Source organism: Urocitellus parryii, chromosome 3 (assembly GCF_045843805.1).
Source record: "Urocitellus parryii isolate mUroPar1 chromosome 3, mUroPar1.hap1, whole genome shotgun sequence".
NCBI lineage: Eukaryota > Metazoa > Chordata > Mammalia > Rodentia > Sciuridae > Urocitellus > Urocitellus parryii.
Window position 1 is genome coordinate 135,281,778 of NC_135533.1, and position 14,596 is coordinate 135,296,373.

Sequence of the window (14,596 nt, forward strand, 5' to 3'; positions counted from 1 at the left end):
GGGAGAACCCAGTCAATAAAGTGTACTACCTCTGACGCCTGACCTCCGATTCTCCTTGGGCTGTCTGCCCCATTTCCTGGTTAGGGTTTGGTTTGGGGGTTTTTTTGGTTGTTGTTGTTTTTTTTGTTTTTGTTTTTGTTTTTTTGGTACTGTAAATTGAACCCAGGCATGCCCTACCATTGAGCTATATCCTAGTCCTTTTTATTTTTTTGAGACAGGTCCTGAAAAACTTGCCCAGCAAAGTGAGGTGGCACATGCCTGTAATTCTAGTGGCTCAGGAGGTTGAGGCAGGAGGACTGAGAGTTCAAAGCCAGCTTCAGCAAAAGCGAGGCACTAAGCAACTAAGTGAGACCCTGTCTCTAAATAAAATTAAAGAAAAAAATAGGGCTGGGGATGTGGCTCTGTGGCTGAGTGTCCCTGAGTTCAATGCCTAGTACCAAAAAAAAAAAAAAATTGCTCAGTTAAGTTGCCCAGTCTGGCCTCAAACTTGAATCCTCCTGTCTCTATCTCCTGAGTGGCTGAGATTACAAGTGTGCACCACCACACCCGGCTCTGGTCAAGTTTCTTACCAGATTCTGCTCAGTTGCAGAAGGTCATTGGGTGGTCCAGGGCCTGTCCCAGTGTCCTAGAGCCCCCATCTGTGCACCTCTGTCCTCAGGATCTCTGGTGCAGTCATTCATGCCCATCAGTCTGTCTCCATGGGCCTGTGCGAGGGGACAAAAATGATCTTCTCCAAATCCCAGGGAGAATCAAGACTGCTCGAAGTGACCTCCCATGTTTCTCCACCCCTCTGGACCTCTGTGTCCTCATCTGTAATGAGGGGTACAGTGTAAGGATGAACCTCCTGCTCTGCGCTCCTATGTGGGACCAGGGCCCTTGGGAACAAGGTATTAGTGTCCTGTTGTTGCTGTAAGAAATTACCACTAACTGGGTGGCTTAGAATGAAGATGTTCTTTCTGGAGGGCAGAAGTCTAACAGCAGGGGTCAGCAGGGCCATGCCCCTGGCCTGCCTTTCACCCTGTCCTGCAGTTTCCCCCTTCAACTGGCCGTTGCCTCTGTGTCTGTGTCCGTGTCCGTGTCTCTCTGCTTTTCTGAAAGAACACTGTAGTGGGATTGGGGGACCACCTGGAAATCTAGGATGCTCCCATCTTGAGATCCTTAATTATCACATATGCAAAGGACTCTTTTCCAAATAGGTGACATTCACAGGTCCCAAGGATTTGACATGGGTATCTTTTGGGGGCCACCACTCAACCCACTACACAGGGGAATGCTCAGCCCTGAATTTAGTTTTGGGGGTGGGGCTTAGGTGTTCTGAGAGTCAGCAGACCTTCAGATATTTCCAGAGAAGTTGGAAATTCCAATCTTATTGGGAGATCAGCTGCTTTTAAAAAAAAAAAAAAACTTTATTATTTATTTATTTATTATTTTTATGTGGTGCTGAAGATCAAACCCAGGGCCTTGCACCTGTGAGGCGAGCTCTCTACCGCTGAGCATAACCCCAGCCCCAGATCAGCTGTTTTTATAGATTTTCTTAAACTGTCTTGTTAAAAGCAAGGACCAGTGAACATACCCTAGGCAGTCTTCAGTCTGTGCGCCTCCAGCCTGCAACCTCAACACTGGCTGTGCCTGTTCTCCAAAATCCTTAGAGCTTCCCTTCGGAGGAGTTTGCACCTGCTGTGGGGCCCCTGACCCCGCCACCCCCCTCCCCCCCCCCCCGCCTGTCCCTCCCCCTGTCCCATCTGTCCACCTCTCTTCTCATCCTTCCCCTCCCAGGCTGAGGACTCCAGCATGTTCTCCCACCCCCAGGCAAGGCATTCAGCTCCAGCTCTCCAATCTGTAAATCCAGACCCAGAAATGGGCCCTGGGCAACAAAAGAGCTTTCCAGAGACCAAGAACTTCCCAGAGCCCCTCTTCAGAAAACAGATATGTCTTTCTTTCTTTCTTTTTTCTTTTTTTGGTTGTTGATGTACCTTTATTATTTTTTAAAATTTATTTATACGTGGTGCTGAGGATCGAACCCAGTGCCTCATGCATGCTAGGCAAGTGCTCTGCCTCTCAGCCCCAGCCCCAGCCCCAGCCCCGTGGCTTTTAAAAAAGAATAAATTATTTATTTTGGAATGATTTTAGGTTGACAAAAAAATCGCGGTGACATTGCAGAGTTCCCGTGTGGCCCTCCTAGCTCCCCTGTACAGGCATCTCAGGTCATGGAGGTAGCAATGCGGGCACGTCGCCATCAGTGAGACTCCAGGCTGTTTTTGTATTTCACTTGCTTTTCTGCTAATGTCTTTTTTCTGTTCCGGGACTCAATCCAGGCACCACATCACATTTAGTGAGGTGGTGCTGCTTTTCAACTGAGGTAAAAGGCGCATAATATGGACTTATCATCCATGCCACCTAAGGTGTCCACAGTGTTGTGTGGCCCTCACCACTCTCCAGCTCAGGACATTTTCATTACTCTGAAAGAAAGCCCCATCCTGTGAACCCCACATGCTCCTCTCCCTACATCACCTGCCAACCACTGATCGGCTTTCCAGACTTGCCCATTCTGTATATTTCATATAAATGGCATCATACAATATGTGGCCTTACGTGACAGCATAGTGGTCTCAGTGTTCATCCATATTGTCACATGTGTGAGGACTTTGTTCCTTTTTATGGATGAATAATAGTCCATTGTATGAGTAGACTACATTTTGTCTGTCCATTCATCTACTGATGGACATCTGGGCTGCTCTGCCTTTTGTCTATTATGAACCGGGTTGATGTGAACAGTCATATTTTGGTGAAGATGTGTTTACACTTCTCTTGGGTATACATCAGGAGTGGAATTGGTGAGTCACTTGGTATCTAAGTTTAGCCTTTGGAGGGACTGCCCAACTTTCCACTGTGGCTGCACTGTTTTATGTCCCCACCAGCAATGCACCAAGGGTCCAATTTCTCTGTGTCTTCACCAACATTTGGTATCTTTTGTTCATTTTATTTTTTTAGATCATAGCATCCCAGTGGGATGAGGTGGAGAGGGATGTCTTTTTGAAAGCTGACTTTTCTGTTTCAATTAATTTAGTAAATATTGCTGCCCTTCCTCCATCCCGGGCACCATGCTAGGCAACCAGGGAAACCTGTTGTAGTCTGCATCTTCAGAGCAGCCTGTTCGACCAGGAAAACAAGCAGGGACGAGACAGAATGGAGGTGAGACCCAGAGCAGGCTTAGTCCTGGTGAGAGGAGTTGGGGGTGGAGGGCAGACAAGGGCAGGCTGGTTTGTGCAACCCGTGCCGCTGCTAGAGGGCTCTGGGCTCAGAAGGGCACACTTGGTTCGATGCACTTTAGTTACAGTTTGAAATTCTGAATGATTTTTTAACCAAGTGCTCACATTTTTTTATGGCTGAATAACATTCCATTGTATGGTGCTATGGTTTGGATATGATGTGTCTGTCTCCTCTGAAAATCACGTCAAGATTTGCTTGTTATGTGGCAGTGTAGAGAGGTAGGTGTTCTAAGGGGAAATTGGGTCAAGAGGGCTCTGCCTGTCTAAGTGGGCACTTGTAGATTAATGGGGCTCCGTGCCTCACCATATGATACCCTCAGCCATGTCTGATGCAGTAAGACGGTCCTCACCAGATGTGGAGCTGATACCAGCATCATGCTGAACTTCCTGACTTCCAGAACCCATGAAACCCTACCCATTATAAATTACCCAGCATCTGGTATTTTGTTATGGAAACAGAAAATATACCAAGACAGACATATAGATATGCCACATTTTAATTATCCATTCTCCATTTGTGGACATTTGGGTAGCTGTGGCTATTGTAAGAAGTACTGTTATGAACTTTCATGGACAAATTTTCACTTACATATGCATTTTTAATTTGCTGGGTAGATACCTCAGGGTAAAATTCCTGGGAGAGGAATGTTTTTGAAACCTGTTTTACCACAATCCTTAGTAAGAAAAATATTTACCTCTCCTACCAAGTACACACACACAGAAAACCTTCATAAAAGAATGTTAAAGAACTTATTACATATTATTTTGTCTGTGTCATTTAAGAAAAAATTGATTTCATGGCCCATTGCCATCTCAGGCATTTTGAAAAGCTCTGCTCTGGAGGAATTAATCGGCAGATGTTTGCAGCAGCCTGGTTTGCATTTATAAAAACTGAAAGGAACTTGCACGTATTTTTTTTTTTTTAATGGTACTGGAGATAGAACTCAGGGGTGCTTTTCCATTGAGCTATACCTCAGTTCTTTGTATTTTTTTAAAATATTTTTAATATTTATTTATTTTTTAATTCTCGGCGGACACAACATCTTTGTTTGTATGTGGTGCTGAGGATCGAACCCGGGTCGCACGCATGCCAGGCGAGTGCGCTACCGCTTGAGCCACATCCCCAGCCCCTGTATTTTTTAATTTTGAGGCAGAGTCTTGCTAAATTGCTGCGGTTGGTCTTGAACTTCGATCCACCTACCTCAGCCTCCTGAGTCAGTGAGATTACAGGCGTGTGCCAGCGTGTCTGTCCTTGTCTCAAGATTTTGAAAAGGGCTGGGGGTGTACCTCGGTGGTAAAGTGGGTTCCCAGTACTGCAAAAAAGTAAAAAGTGTATATTTAAAAAGAATAAAAATAGAGGAAAACAGGGCTGGGGATGTGGCTCAAGCGGTAGCGCGCTCGCTTGGCATGCGTGCGGCCCGGGTTCGATCCTCCGCACCACATACCAACAAAGATGTTGTGTCTGCCGAGAACTAAAAAAAAAAAAAAAAAAAATAGAGGAAAACATTAACAATGGTCAGTCTTGAGTGTTGGGCACTTATTTGTTTCTTTGTTCTATTTCTGCATATTCAAGTTTACCCAAGGGATGGGGAGGGCACCATCAGAAGAGCCTGAAGAAGCCCTCCTCTGCTGCACTGTAGAGAGGGGAGACTTCTGGGGGTGAGCTCAGCCCTGCGACTGACTTGGCAGAGCTATTGCAGAGCAGCTGAGCGGGTGCAAGGGCAGCCAGCAGCAAGTAGCTCAGAGCCCACAGTGACAATGACCGGCATCCCCACTCCTGCCCCCCTAAGCACTGCCACTTTAAACCAGCCTTCCTCCAGAACCTGAAAGGGGCCTTCTAGAAAATTCTGCAAGGATGGGACCCTGGAATCCAGCTCAGCCACCATCATTACTGCTGAGGTAATTTGTTTCCAACCCCAGGTAGGAGAGCTGTTGTCATTTCAAATAACCAGACAGGAAAGTTCTTAACTTTCTATCCAAGGGCCTTGGAAAGGGACTTGGACACATTGTTTAATGTTTACTTCTTAAATTATGGTGAAGTACCCATAAAATTGACCATTTTAACCACATTAAATTGTACAATTCTGAGGCATCAGGTACCATTACGCTGCCTCCTTTAACTCTTTCAAAGTGCACGTTGGCATCTCTGTTCTGCACAGCCGGCCGCGGGCAGCAGCACTGAGATGGACCCTTGGAGGCGATGGCCATGAAAACCGCCCCCCCCCCCCGTCAGGGGCTTCAGTGACTCCACCTGAAGCCCCCCGAGTCTCTGCTATTAAATTCACTTTCCAAAATGAAAAACAAGATTAAATCAGCTATAAAAGGTCATCTAACCAAGTGACAAGGTGGGAACTGGTGCTGGGCACCCCAAATGCCTGAACCCCAAGCCATTCCTGGGCCAGGACTCCAGGCTGATGGCAGGTTGATGTGTGGATCCGGTTCCCACCACACCCTTTCCCACCTCGTTTGGTTTTGGTTTGGGTTGTTTTTGTGGGATGCCACCAAGGGTTAGCTGTTCCCTGCCGAGGACCTGGGGATTGCCGGAGAGACGTCAGCCCCGAGTCACTAATGGAAGGACCAGGAGAGATCACCAGGATGGTTTGCCTTCCCCAGTTTGTTCTTCCCTCGAGGCAGGAGGAAGTTGGCCTTGTAAACAGCCGAACTGTCTAATGGCCACCTAAGGACTCAAGAATGTGTCACACAGTTGCAAGGCCCTACCTCTGACAACCTGAGATAGTCATCCAGCAAGCATTTACTGTGCACCTATGGTGTACCAGGCACTGTGCTGGGCTGCACTAGCAAAAATAAGAGGTACGGGATCACCGGCAATCTAAGCCCCCGGTGGGACCAGAATGAATTGGGAGAGAGGTGTTATTGGAGCGGGTGTGTTCTGCTGAGAGCTGAGACCTGACTGGTGAGGAGGGGCCAGCCTTGGCTACCTGGGAAAGAATGTCACCAGCAATAGTTTGGTAGTTCCTCAAAAAGTGGAACATGAGGGCTGGGGTTGTGGCTCCGTGGTAGAGTGCTCGCCTAGCACATGCTGGTTCAATCCTCAGTACCACATAAAAATTTTTAAAAAAATTTTAAAAAGTGGAACATGAGGGCTGGGGGTGTGTGGCTTAGTGGTAGAGTGCAGGCATAAGACCCTGGGTTACATTCCCAGTGCAACAAGGAAAAAGTAGAACATGGAGTTAACACATGACCTAACAATTCTACTCTTAGGTATCTTAAAAATAAATAAATAAATAAAAACATATATCTAAACAGTAACTTATACACAAATATTCACAACAATGTGATTCCTAAGAGTCAAAAGGTAGAAACAACCAAATTGTGTTTATACACAAGCCATATAATTCAGCCATGAAAAGGAATGTAGCACTGACATCTGCTACAATGTGGGTGAGCCTTGGAAGAATTATACCAATGAGGGACACTGGACAGGGAAGGTCACATATTGTATGATTGATTCTTTGAGTTGCCCAGGCTGGCCTTGACCTTGGGATCTCCCTGCCTCAGCCTTCCCAGTAGCTGAGATTACAGGTGTGTCCCACCACACCCAGCCTGATATAATACTTTAAAAAAATTTATTTTTTAATTGTAGTTGAACACAATACCTTTACCTTTATTTTATTTATTTTTATGTGATACTGAAGATGGAACCCAGGGCCTCACACATTAGGCGATTGCTCTACCGCTAAGCCACAACCCCAGCCCTGATATGATACTTTTTATAGATATATCCAGAATAGGCAAATGTACACAGACAGGAAGCAGATTAGAGGTCCTCAGGGCCTCAGGGAGGGCGGGGTGGGGAGGGACTACCTAATGCAGACAGAAAGATTTTATGGGACAGTGAGAAAGTTTTGAAACTGGAAGGACTTGTGGTTGCATAACACTGTGAACACACTTAATTCCAATTAATTTGTACACTTTAAAATTAAAATTGGGGGGGAGAGTCTGGGGCTGTGGCTCAGTGGTAGAGCGCTTGCCTAGCATGTGTGAGGCACTGGGTTCAGTCCTCAGCACCACATAAAAACAATAACAAAGGTAAAAAAATAAAATGGGTAGTTTCATGTTATGCTTTTCACTTAAAAAAAAAAAGTATAAAAAGAAAAAGATGGTGTGGGGTGGGGGTGGGGGTTCATCCTGCAAAGGAACAGCAAGTTCAAAGACCACAGGCAGGAAGAAGCTAGGACATCTGTGGGGCAGGCAATGGACAGTGAGACGGAAGGATGTAAGGGGGAAGGAGGAGGGGACAAGAAGGCCAGTGGGCAGTGACCGTGTGGGCCTCTGGAAGGGGTATGACTTTGAGTCAGATTGGAGGACTTGGGAGTTTTGATGGGGTGTGATATGCTTGTTCCTAGCTCAGCCAGCTGTGGATGGGCTGAGGCGGCCACATGGGCCCCTAGGATTTCGGGGTTGGGTTCACCTGACTCTGTCTATGAGGAAATCAGGCAGGAGCAAGAGTCAGGCAGCAATTGCATCACTGTTCAGCCCTCCTGGAATAAACATCCAGGAAGTCCTGCTGTTATTTATAAATGCAGGAACCCTGTGAATTTCTGCAAAAAGTTGCCCGTTAGCAAGGGCCCTGGGGTATCCCCAGAGGCCCCATAGATGTGCCTTAGAGGCCCTTCACCTTCCCTAGCCCCAGAGCAGAGCTGGGAACGCCCCAAGGTGATTAGAGACAGACCTGGAATAACTGACTCACAGCTACTAAGCCCTGCAGGAGGCCCTGGGTGGATAAGACCTGGTCAGCTGCCAGCTTGAGTTCCCTGACCTCTGGCCCTTTCTGGACAGTAGCCTGAAGGAAGGGAAGGCATTTTCCAAATGGAAGCCCGGCTGGAAGCTGGTAACAGCAGCAGCCACTATTGTGCCTATTCAGAATAGGAAGATCGCTGACTTAAGGGTATCCAGATTTGCATATCTATTGTGCTACTGCCTCCAGGCAGTCTCCTGGATTTCTCACCATCTCCTGGGCTCCACCCTCATTATTTGGACTGACTGGGCTTCTCTAGCATGTTGATTTTTTTTCAAACATGCCGGAAGTTGCTGGACACGGTGTGGCACGCCTGTAATTCCAACCACTCAGGAAGCTGAGGCATGAGAAACACAAGTTCAAGGAAGGCCAGCCTCAGAAACTTAGCAAGACCCTGTGTCAAAATAAAAAATAAAAAGGACTGGGATATAGCTCAGAGGAAAAGTGCCCCTGGGTTGAATCCCCAGTACAAAAAAAAAAAAAAAAAAAAAAAGCTAGGAGCTTCTTAAAGGCAGGAGCTGTGTCCCTCATATAGCAGGTGTACTCCTAGCTCAGAGTAAGTGCTCTGTCCCTACCCTATGGATTAATCCATGTCCTTGCCTCCTAGGCAGCTCCTGCCTGACCTTTCATCAGCACTTTGGGTTTTTTTTTTTTTTTTTTTTTTTAGAACAAAGTACAGATTCTTTTTTTTTTTTTTTTTAAGGGAGACAGAGAGAGAGAGAGAGAGAGAGAGAGAGAGAGAGAATTTTTTAATATTTATTTTTTAGTTCTGGGCGGACACAACATCTTTGTTTGTATGTGGTGCTGAGGATCGAACCCCGGGCCGCACGCATGCCAGACGCTTGAGTCACATCCCCAGCCCTTCACCAGCACTTTGGATCGCCCTAGTGGAAATGGAGCTTTTGAGATTTTCTCTCAAACCTGTTTTTCTCCCACTCAGGTGCATCTGAGGTAAAGGCATGGTGTGCCAGTTGATCAAGTTGAAAGACCCAGGGTCTGACCGACTCCTCCCTTTCTCCATGTCCCACAATTCATCTCCTTGCAAGACCTGGCAGCCTGGCAGCTGGACTCCCTGCATTGGATCCTATTTCCCCATATCCTTTGCCCCATCCAATCCAAGCCACGGTCTTGGTCATAATCTTTACCTCCTGCTCCCCTCAGGCCCCATCCCTATAACCCAGTCTCCACACAGCAGCTGGGGAAATTATTTTTTTTCAAACTAGACTTCATTTTCCAGATCAGTTATAGATTCACAGAAAAATTGCAAAGATAATGCGGAGTTCCCAGGTCTACTTTGATTCCCATCCTTTTTTTTTTTTTTTGTTTTTGCTCTGGGGATTGGACCAGGGCCCTGCACGTGCTAGGCAAGCACTTAACCACTGAATTACACCACCAGTCCTTTTTACTTTTTGAGACAGGGCCTTGCTAAGTTGCTGAGGCCGGTCTCTAACTTGTGATCCTCCTGCCTCAGTCTCCCAAGTCATTGGGACTGCAGGCATGTGCCATTGTGCCCATCCCAGATATGTTTTTGGTGTCTGTGACTGTTGCAAAGGGCACTGGGCAGGGTTTTAAAGGTGGTCCTTAATTGGGATTGGCGGGGTGGTGGGTTTGGGGAGGAGGATCACAGAACGTTCTTACGACCTCACCCTCACCCTGCTGAGGCTCAGCTCCATTACCAACCAGCTAAGGTTTTTTTGTTTTTTTTTTTAAATGTAAAGTTTCTCCTTTTTCTTCGTTTCCGTACGGTGTTCTTGGATGGTGTCACTACACACTACACATGGCCCACACCTAAGGTGTGCTAATTAATTGAGATCTTTGAAACTATAAATCAGATCTTCCCACTCCTGGCTCAAACCCTGGGAGCACGGAAGTGCACAATGGTAATCTCAGGGACTCTGGAGACTAAGGTAGGAGGACTGCAAGTTCAAGGGCAAATTCAAGGCCCCTGCACCTCAGTGAGACCTTGTCTCAAAAATTTTAAAAAGAAGGGGGATAAGGGTGTAGTTCAGTGGTAGAGCACCTCTGGTTTCTCTACCCCATTCTGCCCCAACAACAACAAAACACCCCTAAAGACAACTTCTCCTTGCACTTGGGTGCAGCTGACCTCCCGGGTGGCCAGGCTCTGCCCCCAGCCTGGTCTCAGCTCCTGCCACTTCCCTATCGCTACATTCCAGTTGTGCTGGTCTTTCTTGTCCTCAGATACCAGCTCGGCCCCACCTCGGGCTTGCACACAGCCTCTTCCTCTGCCTGGAACTGTGGCCACCCAGTCTTCCCTTGGCCAGCTGCTTTCTGTCACTCAGATCTCTCTGCATGAATGCCGCCTCTTTGGAGATTGCCAGGAAAGTTCTGACCCCTGGGAGAGTTCACTGAAGCCATTTTTATCCCGAGGGCATTGACCGTGCCACACACTGAGAGTCCAGGGCAGTGGGCCTGTAGAGTGGCCAAGATGACCAGGAACAAAACAGCGCCCACCCGTGAGGGTCAACGGTGCTTGAGTCTTCTAGGCTCCTCGTGGTGGCTTCCAGTGGGTGGCCGGGTGCACCGTGAAGGAATACTGACACCATGAGAAGCGACGAGTACTGTGGATCGGGTGGCCGATGCTGGGCATTTACCTGGATCCCACTGAGGGAATCAGTCACTACAACCCCAGGGGACAGGAGAGAAGTCTGGTCCACCGGAGAAAGAAAAGGGAGCAAGAAGAGAAAATAACTCTGGAGAGGTCATTGTCACAGAGCTGCAGAGCCCAGATACGTGCCAAGGGGGCACACAGGACCTGGGGTTGGGAACTCGGGGTGCAGTGGACCTGGTGGTCGCACTCTAGAGCATGGCAGAGGGAAACACAGATTTTTCCAGAAATCACCTCTTTCACTCCAAGCCTAAGGAAGTCCCTGCAAATAACTGGTGATAACAGGGCAGCTCTGATTTGAGTGCCCTCCAAGGCTTCATGGTTGAAATTTAATCCTAATTGTGAGCTGTTAAGGGTGGAAACCCAATCCAGCTGCAGAGGTGAGCAAGACTTGATGAGGTCATCAGGGTGGCATCACCACGATCAGATCCCGGTGGCTTTGTAGCAGAGGGAGAGGACAGAGACATACACGTCTGCTCCTCGTGATGCCACAAGGTCCCTTTGCACCTCAGGATTCTGCCTCAGGTGCTTAATTATAGTAAGAAAAGATGGGCTGACATGCTGGCCTACCTGGAATTAAAGCTCCTGAGCAAGGGCCACGAGAAAGAGCAGCTGGCAGAACAGCACGTGGGGACCTTCAGGATCGGAACGTCTGGCAGGTTCTAAGGCGATTATACTTAACTGTTGAAATCGGAAGTTATCAAAAAGAGGAATAAGAAATAAATAAAGCAGTAATCCAGCTGGGAAATGTTTACAAGGAACATTTAAGGGAAGATCTTAAAAAGTAATATGACAGGTACTTGGGAGGCTGAGGAAGGAGAATCACAAGTGAGAGGCCAGCCTGGGCAACTTAGCAAGAGCTCGTCTCAAAATATATGTAGCTCAGAGATAGAGCACTCGCCTCGCCTGCTCTCGGCTCAGGTTTTTTTTTCTTTTGCTTTTGTGGGAGGGGATTGAACTCAGGGTCACATGACCACTGAGCCACATTCCCAGCTCTCTTTTGTATTTTAATTAGAGACAGGGTCTCACTGAGTTGGTTAGTGCCTCACTTTTGCTGAGGCTGGCTTTGAACTCACAATCCTCCTGCCTCAGCCTCCTGAGCTGCTGGGATTACAAGCATGTATCACTGCACCCAGCTAAACTCAGCGTTTGATTCCCTGAATTACTGGGGGTGGGAGGGCGGGTGGGGGAGAGACAAAACGAGGGAGAGAGAGGGAGGGAAAGACATGACAGATTTGAAAAAGAACAAAATAGGAATTTTAGAAAAAAAAATGATACCCAAAATAGTAAACTCAATCATCGCCCTTGACAGAAAAATGGACATGCCGAAGAATTAGTGAGATATTAAGATAAATCATCCAGAACGCAACATGCAGAGCAAAAGATGCAAAATACAAAAGAGAGAAAATAAGTTTGAAGATTCCATGAGAAAATTCTGACCTACATTGCTTGGGGTTTCAGACAGAGAGGCAAAGGAGAAGGGTTTTCAGAGCTAGTGGCTGAGCATCATCTGGACCTGCTGAAGATGGCCCACTAATCTGAAGAGCCAAATGTGCTGAAATGAGCGAGGAGTGAGCCGTGGGTCTGTACCCTCCCTCTGGGCGTCCATGCGCACAAAACCCCTTCCTCCCCCCCAGGCTCTGCACACAGTGGGAGCCAGTTCTTGTCACTGGGAGCCATCAGCCTGCTGCCAGTTCTCCTGCCAGATGTCCTCGCCCACTGCTCAGGCTTTGTTATCCTGCCCTGCCTTCCTGGTGATCTCTGGTTTAAATTAGACAGGCGAGGGGCAGAGTGGTGCCAGGCTCCTCTGCTTTGACGAGCCCAGCCTCAGATCTTCCAAAACTTCACCCTGGAGAGGAGGAGCAGCTCCACTGGTTAGCAGTCTTCTTTCCTGGATCAGAAGGAAACATTTCAAATTCAGAAAAGCAACCCAAACCCCATTGCTGCTGTGAGAGCAGGAGAGAAGAGGGTTAGAAAGGGTTCTGGTTGCGTGGAGCCACTCCTCACAGCAGCACCAGCTACCACATGCACACTATGCTGTAAACACAATCCTTTATATTTGCAGTGAAACAGCCAAGAGAGCATCAGTCTCATTTTTCCAGACGGGAATACTGAGGCCCAAGAAGCAAAGTCATTTGTTTCTCCTCTCAATGACCAGAACCCAGGTTACCCACACTAGGCCACCTCTTCTCATGGAAAGGCAAAACAGCACCTCCTACCATGAATCCAATTCCTTTTGCGTACAGGGTGCAATGCCAGAATCAGTGGAGAAGTGTGTTTGGTTTTTCTGACTCCAGAGTTTATAGCTAATTGGCAGGGACAGGTCAAATACAGGTGGAAAAAGTTTTAGATAGCTTGCAGAAAGGAATTCCAAAGAGGACAGACCAATAAAGAGCAAATGGAAGAGGTGACTTGCCAAGCAGAAGTGGGGGAAAAATGCACTTATCAGCAAACCCAGACTGGCCTTCCATGGTCCATTCTCCATGAGAGCCAGAGGAACCATTTTTTAAAAAATTATATTACCTCATTTTTGTGGTACTGGAGATTGAACCCAGGAGTTCTCTATCACTGAGCTATATTCCCAGCGCTTTTTTATTTTTTACTTTGAGACAGAGTATCACTAAGTTGCTCAGGCTGGCCTCAAATTTGTAATCCTTATACCAAAATTGAATCTGCTGGAAAGAAATTGGGAAAACAATTCCATTCACAATAACCTCAAAAAATAAAATACCTAGGTATAAATCTAACCAAGGAGTTGAAAGACCTTTACCATGAAAACTATAGAACATTGAAAAAGGTATTGAATAAACTTAGAAGATGAGAAGACCTCCCATGTTCATGGATAGGCAGAATTAATGTCATTTAATTTTAATATTACCAAAAACAGTGTACAGAAATGCAATCCCCATCAAAATACCAATGACATTCTTCATAGAACTAGAAAAAACAGTCGTAAAACTCATTTGTTTTCTCTCATAATGTGGAGACTGGAGAGGCATTATTCCCTGAGCTTTAGGGTCCTATGGAGTAAGTCATTGCCTGGGCCTATATGCTGGAGTGTTGACCCTTGTTTTCTTCTAGGAGTTGTATTGGTTCTGGTCTAATTCCTAGGTTTTTTATCTATTTTGAGTTGATTTTTGTGCAGGGGGAGAGAGAAGGGTCCACTTTCACACTCCCACATGTGGATAACCCAGGAAAATGGGGATAAGGTCTCATGAAAATTAAAAAAAAATATTGTCCACCCCACTCATGTTTTTCTCTTGCTGGTTATATCACAATCCTGGGGTTGCTTTGATACTTTAATACCTGTCTTCTGTATTAAAGCTATTAAAATATTAAAAAAAAATACTTGTGATCCTCCTGCCTCAGACTTCCAAGTTGCTGGGATGACAGGGGTGCACCACACGTGGGCTCCAGAGGGGCCTTTCCATATGTGTGGGTGTGTGTATGTCTGTATTTACACATGTCCTTATGGAGATATAGACAGGTCTTCATAAAATGTGAATTATGTCATTTTCCTACTCAAAGCTCACCTTCGCTTTCTGCTTTCTCACAATGAATTCCAGTTTTGCAGCTATAATTTAAAAAGCTTTGTGCAGTGGCAGTGTTGTAGCTGATGAGGTTTATCTGAGGTATGATCATTGCTAACTGAAAACCTTTCTCAATAACCTGCCATGATGACTTGAAATACAGTCGGCATCAGCAAATTTTTGACAGTCTCTATGGAGACTGGATTTTTCAAAAATGGTCTTCCATGCTGGTGCAGTAGTGCACACCTGAAATTCCAGTAACTCAGGAGGATAAGGAAGGAGGATCGCAAGTTCAAGGTTAGCCTCAGTAGTTTAGTAAGCCCTAAGCAACTTAGTGAAATCCTGTCTCAAAATAAAAAATAGAAAGGACTAGGAATGTGGCTCAGTGGTAAAGCACCTCTGGGTACAATAC

The 14,596-nt window shown here is 46.6% G+C and overlaps 1 non-coding gene across 1 annotated transcript; it reads left to right on the plus strand.

The window, feature by feature from the left end:
• Positions 1-14,241: 14,241 nt before the first annotated feature.
• LOC113192791 (U4 spliceosomal RNA) lies at positions 14,242-14,383 on the plus strand. The gene has a single exon (XR_003302059.1). It is a non-coding gene; the product is annotated as a U4 spliceosomal RNA (small nuclear RNA).
• The last annotated feature ends 213 nt before the right edge of the window (positions 14,384-14,596 follow it).